Raw genomic sequence first — 13,015 nt, forward strand, 5'->3', positions numbered from 1 at the left:
AAACCACAAAATATGTAATTGAAATAAAAACAACAACCCAATAACCCCCCACCTCCCCCAACCCCCCCACATTTTAAAAGGTCGTAGGATCCTCACAACATTTAAAGTAAGGCAGAAGCCAATCGTTGCAGGTAGGCAAATATGGCACAAAACGTGGCTGGAACTGGGAAGAGGGAAGTGGGGTGTGCCTAAGAGTCTGGTGTGGGCCTTTTTTATTTTCATTTCCCTGGCAGGGAGGCAGGCGGGCTGGAGGAAGGAAGGAAGGAAGGGGGCTGAGCCGGGAGCTGCAGCTCTCCTCTCTGAGTCCATCCTGAGTCCAGAGGGAAGCTGGACTCGGAGTGTGAGCCTCTACAAGGTAAGGGACGGGGCCTTTGCGGGACTTGGAGGTGGTGGCAAGGACGGGGGGACTAAGGGGGGTCCTTGTAAGGCTGCTGTAGTGCTGGGCTTGTTGGACCCGGAGCCGTGCAGCTTCCCTTGTTTTCTCTAGGGAAAGATCACTGCAAATGGCAAGCGTCAGATAAAAAATATTGGGGCTGCGGGGCAGGAAGCGAAACTGCCAAGATTGCAATGCTACTGTACAAATCCATGGAGCGAGCATGCTTGGAATACGGTTCTGGTTGTCTCACTTGTTGAAGGATACTGTAGAGATGGGAGACATCTAGAGAAGGTCAGGGAAATTGACCAAGAGGATGGAGCAGCTATTCCCTTGTGAGCAAAGGTTGCAAAACGTGGGCCTTTTAATGCAATGAGGTTTTGAAGCAATGAGGTAGAGGGAACGTTCTTTCACATGTGGTGGACTTGTAAAAGGGACATAGGTGGCTTCTTCTTCTTCTTCTTCTTCTTCTTCTTCTTCGGCGATCACTCGTAGCCAAGTAAGATTGTCTTCCATGAACACGGTTTTAACAGTGAGTATGTAAGTAACTGTTGAGGCCAGTTCCACAGTGGGGACAGAGGTTCCCGGGCGGGAGTTGATCACGGTGTGGATTTGCCAAGCGTGCCTTCCTCTTAGCACGTTTCTCCCTTGCATTCTGAGTTTGAGTGTCTTCAAAGCCCAGGACACCTTTGGTAAAGGCTGTTCTCCAACTGGAGCGCTCTCAGGCCAGTGTTTCCCAGTTGTCGGCGTTTATATTACATTTTGTTAGATTCGCCTAGAGACAGATCCCTGCAACAGGGTGAGCTCTCGTTGCTGTGCCCCAGCTCCTGCCAACTAGAAGTTCAAAAGCACGCCAGTGCAAGTATATAAATAGGCACTGCTGCGGCAGGAAGGTAAATGGCGTTTCTGTGCACTCTAGTTTCTGTCATGGTTTTCCATTGCGCCAGAAGCGGTTTAGTCATGCTGGCCACATGACCCGGAAAACTGTGTTCAAGCACTGGTTCCCTCGGCCTGAAAGTAAGATGAGCGCCGCAACCCCATAGTTGCCTTTGACTGGACTTAACCGTCCAGGGGTCCTTTACCTTTACCTCTTTACCGGACTTGTAAAAGAGTATTGGGAAATAATCCATAATGAACTGGGGAAAAAATGTTTAAAAGTACTTTTCCAAAAAAACCTGAGTTCTTTCTGTTGGGCCAAACCTCTTGACCCTGGGCTTCGAGGTGAGCAATGGAGCAACTGCCTTCCACATGTGTGGTGACCCTCAGCAGTTTGCTCCCTGTGGGTTTATGGCAGGGCCAGCCGGCCCATGAGATGGACTGAGGCAGCCACATCAGGTGGCAGAATCCCATGGGCGGCACCCCCACAAGCACCCTGCCCACCCCGGCTGCTGCTGCCCCTGGAGAAGCTTCTGTTTTGTTGTCGCTCAGTCAGTAGAGCATGAGAATCTTAATCCCAGGTGTCTCAGTCCGGTTCACGGGCAATCAAAGTCCCGGCAGGGGATGTCAGGACCAGGGGCAAGATGGCGGGGTGGGAGCAGGAATGGGAGTCCAGAAGCCAGGAGTCATGAAGTCAAGGGTCCGAGGATCAAGAAGCAGGGAGTCAAGAAGCCAAGGATCAAGAAGCAAGGAGTCAAATGCAGCAAGGCAGGAAGTGTGTTGCTGTGGCAAAGAGCCAAAGGGAAATGCTTACCTTATATCCCTTCCCAGCTCTTGCCACCAGGTGCTGTGAGTTACCAATCGGCCTCACCTGTGCGGCCATGCATTGCCTCTTCAGAACAAACTTAGGAAGGTCCCAGTCCTGCAAAGTCCTATTGGTCACTGGGCCTGGCTCCTACATGGACACCTGACACCAGGCTTGTGGGTTTGAGCCCCACGTTGGATGACGTATTTCTGCATTGCAGGGGGTTGGCCTAGATGACCCCTGGTGACCCCTTCCAACTCTACAGTTCTGTGAGGACACTTGATTTGTTTTTGATGCACCCAGTTTAAAAACGCATCTTTGCTTTTGGTCTTGACGATGACAAGAGAAGGTAATTGAATGACATTTATCTTACGTGTTGGTGCAACAAGAAGGTGTGATGAAATCAATGTTAAAAATGGCCTCCCCCCTTCTAATTAGAGTTCGCTTTTATTACTTAACCTGAAAATTACTTTTCCCTTCAACAGCTGCCAAAAGACAGGTGCAATGAGCTTTGGATAACAAGCAACTATTTTTTAAGATTATTGAGTTAACTGGCTAAAAGGCAGATGATTAACTCTGTCTTGCTCAATTCATGCCCTCTGGGTGTTGTCAAACTACAGCTTCCGTCTCCCTTGACCATGGGTTGTGCCAACTGGGGCCGATGAGAGTTACAATCCAACAGCATCTGGAGGGCACCAGGTTGGGGAAAGCTGGCTTGCTCATCTGTTGGTTCAGTGCCCTTGTACCAACAAGAGCTTCACGCAAATTCCTTGCTGTGCATTGTTAGGTCTGTGGAGACTCCATTTCCAGAACCGTGGCTGGGTTCAGCGCAAGGTCTGTACTCTTTGCATGCAGCATTTAAGTCCAATTGAAGTGAAGCCAAACAGCAAGGGGCTTGGGTATTCTGGAGGGAGACTCAGCAAATATTGTTCTCAAAGAGCCAAGTAAAATAACACACGCTGGAAATGAGTTTTGTTGTCGCACGCCTTGCCAGAAGCAGCCGTAACCTTTTCACGTGGTGTTTGCTGGGGCCCAGATCTCCTCCTATGAATTACTTCTGTGCTCCCAAAGGCTTTTCGCGGCTGACCGAGGTTCTTGGTTTACTCTGTGTGGGAGAAAGTGTGTGTGTGTGTGTGTGTGTGTGTGTGTGTGTGTGTGTGTGTGAGAGAGAGAGAGAGAGAGAGAGAGAGAGAGAGAGAGAGAGAGAGAGAGAATGAGAGAGAGAGAGAGATTGCAGGATACGCTTTTGGTCCTTATTCTCTGTGCGTTGTGTCAATTTGCTGGTCGACACAACTGCCTAAGGAACACAAAACAATGGTGTGCAGATCCAGAAGGGTTGTCCCTTGTCAAGAGACTTTTGGAGGATGGTCGATTGGGATTCCTTGCAGATTGTTTAGGCATCATATCAGTGCCGCCCGGATAGCTCACCACTGAATCGGAGCAAATGTTATCAGGTTTCCCATGCATTGACACTTGCTCTGATTCAGTGCTAATGGATGGGTTTTCCCAGGGAAAGTGTTGGGGCAAATGGAAAACCCCTTTCTAGGCATGGGATGAGTGGAAGTGTGGGGAAGCCCTACAGCATCCCTGACCGATGGCTACCCCACTTCTGCTTAAAAACCACCAGTGAAGGAGAGCCCACCGCCTTCAGAGGGAGTCCATTCCCCTGTTGAACAGGTCTCACTGTCCAGCATCCTGTCTGCACAGTGACTAATCTTCCCCAATGAGAATCCCATGGTCAGGACCCAAGCCCAAGAGTAGTGTCCAGCAGCTGGCATTCAAAAGCACTGCTGCCTCCGACTGTGGAGGCAGAACAAATCCATCAAGGTTAGTAGCCATTGATAGCCTTACCCTCCATGAATTTGTCTAATCCTCTTTTGAAGCACTCTTCGAATGCCTGAAGGGCTCTCTTGCATAGAATGGGGAAAATATTTCTTCTCTGCAAATCAAGAGGGTAGTGCTAAATTTAATGGGTCTGAGTTACAGGGAGGTTGATCTCGGTTTAGCAACAGGAGAACTGTCTTAGGGCTCGTCCGGACTTCCTGTTGTGCCACGTTCCTAGGCACAGGCCAGCACTTTAAAGCACCCTGTCTGAGTGCCTTAAATTTTTGCCTGCAAAAACCTGCTTTTTACTGCAAATGGCAGACTGCGGGGAACCTAAGAGCATTTAATCCAAGGCATCAGTGAGCTGGAGGGATGAACGGATGGGCTCTCTCCATTGCTGGAGGTCTTCAAGCCTCTGTTGGAGATGCTCTGGACTTCCTACATGGAGCAGGAGCTTGGACAAGGGGGCCTTCTGAAGACCCCCTCCCCCTGAGGCAGACCCCCCAGGGAGGCAGTTGTACCCCAAGGAGGAGGAGCTCAAGTAACCATTTCTAATGGAAATTTAACAAGACGTTCTCTAAAGGCAAAAACAGGATGAGTAGTTTAGCAGGGCCAGAGGCCAGGAAACTAGTGATATATCCCCGGTAAATTGGGATGGTTAAGCATAATGCTCTTAAGGTACGGCCATCCAAATGGATCATTTTGCTCATTTAATTTGCAAGCACTGTTAGCTTGGGAAAGAGCAGCACCCTGGAGACTTCTGTGCTGTTTCAGAAGGCGATGCCCCCTTGAACACAGGCAGCAGGTTGATGTCGTGAGAGCTCTGGGGATTTGCATGCTGTAATCATCAAGATCCCTGGAGCTGATGGAAGTTGTAGTCCAAAATCGGGAGGCAATGGGTTGGGGGGAAGGCTGCATCCAGAGGTGATGATTGTCTTGGTTTAAGTGACTTCTGCATTGCAGGGGGTTGGATGACCTCGGGGTTCCCTTCCAGCTCTACAGTTCTATGATTCATTCAGGCCTGTTAAATTCATGTACAGCTTCCACTTTTAAAAATGATGTTTTCCCCAGGGGAAAGCTGCAGGGCAAGTCTGAATGAGGCCTAAAACAATCTCAGCAACCTCTGACCACATCAGGGCTCTTCCTCCAGCCTCCCTTTCTTAGCCATTATCTGTGATGGCCTGGGTCTCAGGCTAGACTCGGAGCCAGAGGAGTCTCAATCTGCACTGGATCCTTTGCCTCAGGCATCATCTGAACCAAGTCTGGGGCCTGATTCTGAAGAGCCCCAGTCTGCACAGGTTCCCCTGCAACAACCACCAGCTGGGCCAAGTCAGGGGCCTGAGCCTGCCCTGGCTCCAGATGTGGGGATGACCTCGTTGCCTCCAGCTGGGCCATCACTTACAGCTGCTCCACTACCCATTGGGTCAGGGGAGGCTGAGGTGGCCTCTGGGTCTAGTAACCCACCGATGTCTCCCGAGCTGCAGAGACTGAGGTCTGAGAGAAGGAGAGACCTGAGTACTCGCAGGAGGAGTGCTCACCTTCTGGCAAGACAGGGAGGTGAGTCACCGGGGGATCAGGACCGGCCGTTACCCTGACAGAGATAAAAGGCTGTCGGGCCCCGCCCCAGGTTGCAGGAGCAATGTTGCTGTTTGCCAGAACCTGCCTGTGATCCTGTGCCTGACCTTGTCTGGTTTCCTGCCTTGGCCCTGTCAGACTGACTCCTCGTGGAACCCTTGGATTCGGGACCAGACCTGGACCATGTTGCTCGGGTTACCCCCAGGGCCAGCACATTATCTCAGAGAGAAACTTGCCTGACTAGTGCAACAATGGAATAATGGAATCATAGAGTTGCAGAGTTGGGAACCCAAGAGTCATCTAGTCCAACCCCTTCCATACAGAAATCTCAGCCAAAGCACCCCTGACAGATGGTCCCCCAAGCTCTGCTTAGAATGAATCCTGCATTCGATGTTAAGCCTTGCTGGATCCAGGACCCCAGGAAATAGAAGGGACTCGGTCATCGTGTAGACTAGCCCCACAACAATGGGCTCGTACACACTTCCATTTGACCTGTGATTTCTTGGCAATGGGATCAAGAGGTTTTCTTTCATCCTGGCTGCTTTCCCTGGGGGAGTCCTCTGCAGAAAACCCAATGGACATTTGTTCTGATTCAGCAATAATTTTCGGGTTTTCCCTGGAAAAGGGGTGTGTGGGGGAGAACCTCTATGACCCCTGCCTGGAAATGAGGAGACGAATGGAAGTGTCCATGAGCCCAAAAGGCAAAAACAGTTGTTTCATCCCAGAGTTGCTTTTGGCTTAGCCATGATGAAATGGTTTTGGAAAGCGGCTGGTCAGTCAGGGTCAGCGCCAGGGTTTGGCAACCTCAGGCAGTTGCCAAGGCCCCCACCACAGCTCAAGCCCCCCAGGACCCATTTCCCCTGCCTGTCTGCCTGCCCCCTCTAAGCAAAGGGGCAGCGGAAGGAGTTGCAGATACCGCTTGCTGTGCCCTCCCTGGAGAGTGGATTGGGGCCAAAAGAGATGGTGGCGACAGGCAGCAAAGGGGCTGACCAGGGCCATATTTAGGTTTGATGGGGCCCTCAGCTCCTGAAGGTAATGGGGCCCTTGATATGTCCAGCTGTCCTTTGTCAACAAAAAACTGTCACTGTTTTTGTGTGTTGAATATATGCTATATATGGTCATTTATGGACCTAATAAGGATCTAAAGCATGGGTAGGCAACCTAAGGCCCGGGAGGCTGGATGCGGTCCATTCATCTTCTCAATCTGGCCCACAGATGGTCTGGAAACCAGCCTGTTTTTACATGAGTAGAATGTGTCCTTTTATTTAAAATGCACCTCTGGGTTATTTGTGGGGCCTGCCTGGTGTTTTTACATGAGTAGAATGTGCCCTTTTATTTGTGGGTTATTGTGGGGCATAGGCATTTGTTCACCCCCCCCCCAAAATATATATATATAGTCCAGCCCCCCCCACAAGGTCTGAGGGACAGTGGACCAACCCCCTGCTGAAGGTTTGCTGACCCCTGATCTAAAGCTGTCTGGACATAACAAATAGGAGCCCACACAACACAAAACACTGTTGCTGTGTGTGGGTTTTATTTTATTTGTTATCTTATATTTTGGAAATGTACATCCAGAGGTTTTTTTCCTTTAAATTTTTCTGGGGCCCCCAAGAGAGTGGGGTCCTAAGGTATAGCTTGCTTAGCTTATACGTAAATCCGGCACTGGGACAGACCGTGACAGGATCTTGCCCAGGCCACCACCTTGCCTAGACCTGGAGCCGTCTTTGCAACCAGCCGTTGCTCATGGGCAGGAAGGCTTTGGGCGGGGGAATGGCGTCCCTGACTCTGATTCATCTTCCGGAGGGTCTCCGCTCTCCCTTTCCTTTTCTCGGAAAGTTTCGATGTCACGGCGTGCTTGAAATAGGCTCCAGGGAGTGCCTGGGAAGTTCCGGTGCTCAGCTGAGCCAGGCAGCCTTTGGATAAACGGGTCTTTGCGTGTGTGCCTCTTCAGTGGAAAACCCCACAGACTCTCTGGCACCCCCAAATGCCCTTCTTTCCTCTTTCGCCTCCTTTTGCCACCTGCTAGCTTTCACAGTGGCGGCTGTGGGAAGGCTGAGACCACCCTGAAACTGCATTTGAAGGCTTAGCATTCATAGAACCATAGAATTGTAGAGCTGTGGGAGGGACCCAGGGGTCATTTAGTTCAAACCCCCTCCTGTGCAATGCAGGAATCCCAACAAAAGCATAAAGGCAGGCTGGTCTTTGGACAGCGATATTTTAGCATGAGCAGGAGTGCCTCACCTATGGTTACCAGATTTTTTTTCAATGAATCCGGGGACTTTTTATTTATTTTTTTAAGCTGAGTAGCAACATTGAGTCAGTAGTGGGGATGGCGAGGCAAAAGACCCTGGGCCCAAGCACACATGCATATTGTATAAAGGTGCAAAGCCCTTCTTTCACACCCTGTGAAACATAAATGCACAGAGTTTTTGAAAACTGGGCAATGGCCACCTGCCCGCAACTCCCAAGCCTCCCCCGATCAGTCTAAACAAAGGGGGAAGGGGACAGGAGATCTGTGCCACCGGACGTCCCCAGTAAAGTGCACAAGACACATCATATGGGTGAGGGGAAATGGTGGGCGCCACAGCAGTGAGCAGCTCCTGAAGCCAGCCAGAGAGCGGTTGCTGAACAGCTTGGTAGGTTTCTGGAGGAAACATTGGCTTTAGATCCATTTCAGTCCAGTTTCCGTCCTGGTTTTGGGACCGAGACGGCTCTGGTTGCCCTAACAGATGATCTCCGTAGACAACTGGATCGAGGCGGGTCAGGAGTGCTGATCCTTTTAGATTTGTCAGCGGCCTTTGACATGGTCGATCATGATCTTCTGGACCACCGCCTCGCAGACGTGGGGATACAGGGCATAGCCCATAACTGGCTGTGCTCTTTTATCTCTGGTTGGGGACAGAGGGTGGCACTAGGGAGGGAAATGTCGTCGCACCACTCCTTGGTGTGTGGAGTGCCGCAGGGCGCAATTCTCTCCCCGATGCTTTTTAACATCTTTATGCGCCCCCTTGCCCAGATTGTCCGGAGCTTTGGGCTGGGCTGTCACCAGTATGCTGATGACACTCAGCTCTATCTGCTGATGGATGGCCACACCGACTTGGCCCCAAACACACTGACCAGATGCTTGGAAGCTGTGGCTAGATGGTTTCGTGGGAGCCGATTGAAACTAAATCCTTCGAAGACAGAGGTCCTATGGCTAGGTCGGGATGGCATGGGGATGAGGGACCAACTCCCTTCTCTTGCGGGGGCCCAATTAGTGCCATTGCCTTCTGTTAAGAGTTTGGGTGTAATCCTTGACGCCTCCCTATCCACGGAGGCGCAAGTTACAGCAACAGCCAAGGCGACATTTTTCCACCTTCACCGCATCAAGCAGTTGGTCCCTTACCTTTCCCGCCCCGACCTGGCCACAGTGATCCATGCGACGGTCATCTCCAGGCTTGACTACTGTAATTCACTCTATGCGGGGCTGCCCTTGAAGCTGTCCCAGAAACTCCAGTGGGTGCAGACTGCCGCGGCGAGGCTCCTCACGGGGTCTCTGCCATGGGAGCATATTCACCCAGTGCTTTTCAAACTGCACTGGCTCCCGGTGGAGTACAGGGTAAGATTTAAGGTGCTGGTTTTGACCTTTAAAGCCCTTCATGGCCTAGGACCCTCGTACCTATGGGACTGCCTCTCCCGATATGCCCCACGGAGAGCCTCAAGGTCCATAAATAGCAACACCCTAGTGGTCCCAGGCCCTAAGGAAGTCAGATTAGCCTCAACCAGAGCCAGGGCCTTCTCAGCAGTGGCTCCACCTGGTGGAACGCTCTGCCTCATGAGACCAGGGCCCTGCAGGATCTGATTCCGCAGGGCCTGTAAGACAGAGTTGTTCCACCTGGCCTTTGGCTTGGAGCCAATTTGATTCCCTCCCTCCCTCCCTCCCTCTCTTTCTTTTTTCTTTTCCTTCTCCTCCTACGATGAGGCTACTTTTTAATATTTTAATGTTTCAATATTTTAATGTTGTATTTTAATTTTGTTTTTAAGTTGTAATCATTCAACTTTTATTATTGCTTGTAAGCCGCTCTTAGCCCGGCCTTCGCTGGGGAGGGCGGGGTATAAATAAATTATTATTATTATTATTATTATTATTATTATTATTATTACCAGGCTGGCTCCAGGCTGCTGAGGCTGCCGCTGCCACGTTTCCCGGGGACAGATTTGCAAATCGGGGGACATTCCGGGGATGGAATTTGTCTGGGGACAGATTTGCAAATCTGGGGACTGTCCCCGGAACCTGGGGATGTCTGCTAACCCTAGCCTCACCTCCAGTCACGCTGCAAAAGGTCCCTGCTGGAGTTGCCCATAAGGTGACAGGCCACCATCTACGATGCCTGAGTCCTGAGTGTCTCCTTCTCTGCAGAAGGTCACCGCCTAAATCCTCTCTGGTGAAAAGGATCAAGTAGCAGGAAAACCTGCACTGCAGGGGGTTGGACTAGATGACCGCTGGATACCCCTTCCAACTTTCCAGTTCTATGATCCCATGAAACCCTTCTTCCTGACACCCCCAGGAAGCCACAGCCAGTCAGCACAGACCATGTTGTGTTTGGTCAGCTGCCCCCAAACCTGGTGCCCACCAGATGTTTTGGAGTACAGCTCCCTTGATTCCCGCTAGACGGAGTGTTTCTCCACCTGTGGGTCCCCAGATGTTGTTGGACTACAAATCCCATCATCCCTGACCACTGGTCATGCTGGCTAGGAATGATGGGAGTTGTAGTCCAACATCATCTGGGGACCCACAGGTTGAGAAACACTGCGCTAGAAACTAAAACACTTGCAGGGCACCTGGCATAAGTCAGATTCTGATGCTCTGACTCATTTTTTGTTGCTGACACCCAGAGAAGCCCAGCATTGTCCAGGGGCTGGAGATCCGCCTCACCCAACTTGGCAACCTTCAGAAGTTATGGATAGTTAACCTGTGGAACGCCCTCCCACAGGAGGCAGAGACGGCCAGCTACTTGGATGGCTTTAGAAGAAGGTTGGACCAATTCATGGAGGAGGAGGAGAGGGCTGCTGAGGGCTCCTAGCCAGTATGCCTATGCCTATACTGGACTAGGTGGGCCACAGGCCTGATCCAGCAGATTCTTCCACGGAGCATGCACAAAGTGCCCATCCCTTCCGATTCCAAGAGCAACCATCAGTTCCTTCCAGGCCAGACTCTGTAACTTCCTGGGGAGCCTGAGACCAGCAGCAATCTCCTGCGAGAGGCAGGAGGGACAGGGACAAATATTTCAGTTGGGGGGGGGCGGGAAAGGGGCAATGCCCCCTCCCCTAAGGCCTGGTCTCTCCCAGGGCTCCATCCCTCCGTCTTTGCCTGCCCGCCTGCCTTCTTGCTTGGCTGCAGCCCGGAGAGGCATCCAGCAGCCAGCTCTGAACTTTTCCTGCTTCTCTCTCCCCCCCCCCCATCACACATACCCCCGTTGCCATGACAACACTTTAAACTAACACTCTGTTCCCCAGGCTGCCGAGGGGGCTGAGTTCGCAGCAGAAAAATTATCTTTCTGGTTTCTTTCCTCTCCAGACACTCTCTCCCCCTCCCTCTCTCTCTCTCTCTCCCCCCCCCCCCGCTCCATCCGCCCCCCTGTTCCCTCCCTCCTTCCCTTACTCTCCAGCAAGCGAGGGAGCGAGCAAGCGCTGCTATGGTTGCTCAGGTCCTGACAGTCCACTCCAGAACTGCCACTGGTCTCTCCTCCAAAGGTAAGGGTCCCCGGAGGGCAGGAGGGCTCCAAACGGCCACTTGGCACACTGCGGGGGCACCTGCCAAACTCTGGGCAAAGAGGCGGAAGCGACATGTGTGGGCACTGGAGATGCAGAGGGCGGAATGGGGCCAACTCACTCGCCGCCAGAAGAAAGTGAGTGGCATGCGATGGGGAGGAAGGCGGCACTTTGGCCAAGGTGGGCATGGAAAAGTCAGAAGACCCCCGGTCAGCATAGTTGGGCATGGAAGAGTCAGAAGAGCATGTGAACTCCTGAGAGTGGACACAGAGTGTTCTGCACTGGAATGGCAGCTGCAGCTGGGCAGGCAGGCAGGCAGGGGGAAGAGTGTGCCAGGGAGAGGGTGCCTGGCACAGGATGCCCAGGGGGACATGCACGGGGTTAGCAGGAGTGTGCAAAAAGTAGGAAGTACTTTTGCGTTAGTGTGCCAGCCGGAAGTGCACTGGAGAAAGTGTGGCAAGGTGAGAGGGAGGGAGACGTGCGCTAGGATGACTCAAGTGTTGTGGCTGCGCAATGAGGGTTGTGCTAACATATGGGCGCAGGGGGTCAGCTCCGTGCCCTAGTGAGAGAATCGGCATGTGGGTGGCAAGGGCTTGTGGGAGGCTGTGTGCCTGTGTGAGTTGCAGTATCAATGTGCGATCGTCACACCCTCTCTGTGCCCAGTGGACCCACGTCTAAGTACTTCTTCTTCTTCTGCAAACCCTCGTAGCTGAGCAAGATTGTCTTCCATAAACACAGTTTTAACAATGAGTCCATAAGTGACTGTGGAGGCCAATTCTGGACCCACACGTCCTTCCACAGTGGGGACATTGGTTTCTGGGCAGGAGAGAAGCCTAAGGAAGATAAAATTATCCTCCTGGGGGATTTTAATGTAAGAGTTGGGTGAGATTTCATCTCAGTACAGTGGCGTGGTGGAAGAGTCCTGGAGGTGGGGACTAATGCCCCCCTCTCTCTGGGTCCACATCTGTATGAAAGAGTAGCATGTGTGGGTCACAGGCCTATAGAACAGCAGGTGTGACTCACGCTATACAAGGAGCCTCTCCTGCCCCTGCTGACCTTGGTTTTAGGGCTGTCTAGGGCATGAAGGAAGGACTCAGAATGCCTGTGGCAAGCTGGGAAATGCAGTCCGCCACATCTGGCACTGTTGTGCTCCTCCTTGTGGCAAGAGAAATTATTGGGGAAAGGGTGAAACACCGGTGGGAGGCAGGGTGAAGCAGACGGCAGCTTGAGGCTGCTTTGCCTCTCCTCTGGAAAATGCCCTTGTCAGACGTGACCAGCTGCCTTGAGCCCTGCTGGCAGGTTGGCGCTTGGCAGGGCCGATGTGGGAAGTTTTAGGAGAGCTTTGTGGGGTTTGGGGTTGGGCTGGGCTCAGCTGGCAGGCAGGCAGGCAGTGTTGCACAAGGAGTGAACGATGGTTCTGCTAGAAATGTTCGTTCTGGTCACTTTGCACGCTTTAATTTTGGCACGCGTGGCTTGTTTTCGTTCCAGCATCGCCCCTTAGTTAGGCGGAGGATGCCCAGATCCTGATCTGCAAATGAAGTAGACCAATCTAACGTTTGCCACCACCATTATTATCACATTTACACCCCCCCCCCTTTTCCTTTAAGGAGCTAAAGGTGGAGAGCATAGTTCTTCCCCTCTCCATTTTGTCTTCACAACAACCTTGCGAGGTAGGTTAGGCAAAGAAAGGGCAACTGGCCCCACGGTCACCCAGTGAGCTTCATGACTCTGTTAGGGTTTCAAGCCCAACCTGCCAGCACCCCACATTCCGGCTGCTATAATAAAATAATAACAAAATTTTATTTATATCC

At 51.9% G+C, this 13,015-nt stretch overlaps 1 protein-coding gene across 9 annotated transcripts in view; it reads left to right on the plus strand.

Moving 5' to 3' along the window:
- Nucleotides 1-241: 241 nt before the first annotated feature.
- The window catches only part of SHANK3 (SH3 and multiple ankyrin repeat domains 3), a 431,788-nt gene continuing 419,014 nt past the window's right edge, over nucleotides 242-13,015 (plus strand). For 8 of the 9 annotated variants that reach the window (XR_013394458.1, XR_013394460.1, XR_013394459.1 and 5 more), the window contains exon 1: nucleotides 242-355. The gene's annotated coding sequence lies outside the window, so the exon portion shown is untranslated. Of the gene's footprint in view, nucleotides 356-11,083; nucleotides 11,187-13,015 lie in introns of those variants that run through there. The other variant, XM_077935410.1, reaches the window with a different exon arrangement.

This window comes from Podarcis muralis, chromosome 10, assembly GCF_964188315.1.
Source record: "Podarcis muralis chromosome 10, rPodMur119.hap1.1, whole genome shotgun sequence".
In the NCBI taxonomy this organism is placed as follows: domain Eukaryota; kingdom Metazoa; phylum Chordata; class Lepidosauria; order Squamata; family Lacertidae; genus Podarcis; species Podarcis muralis.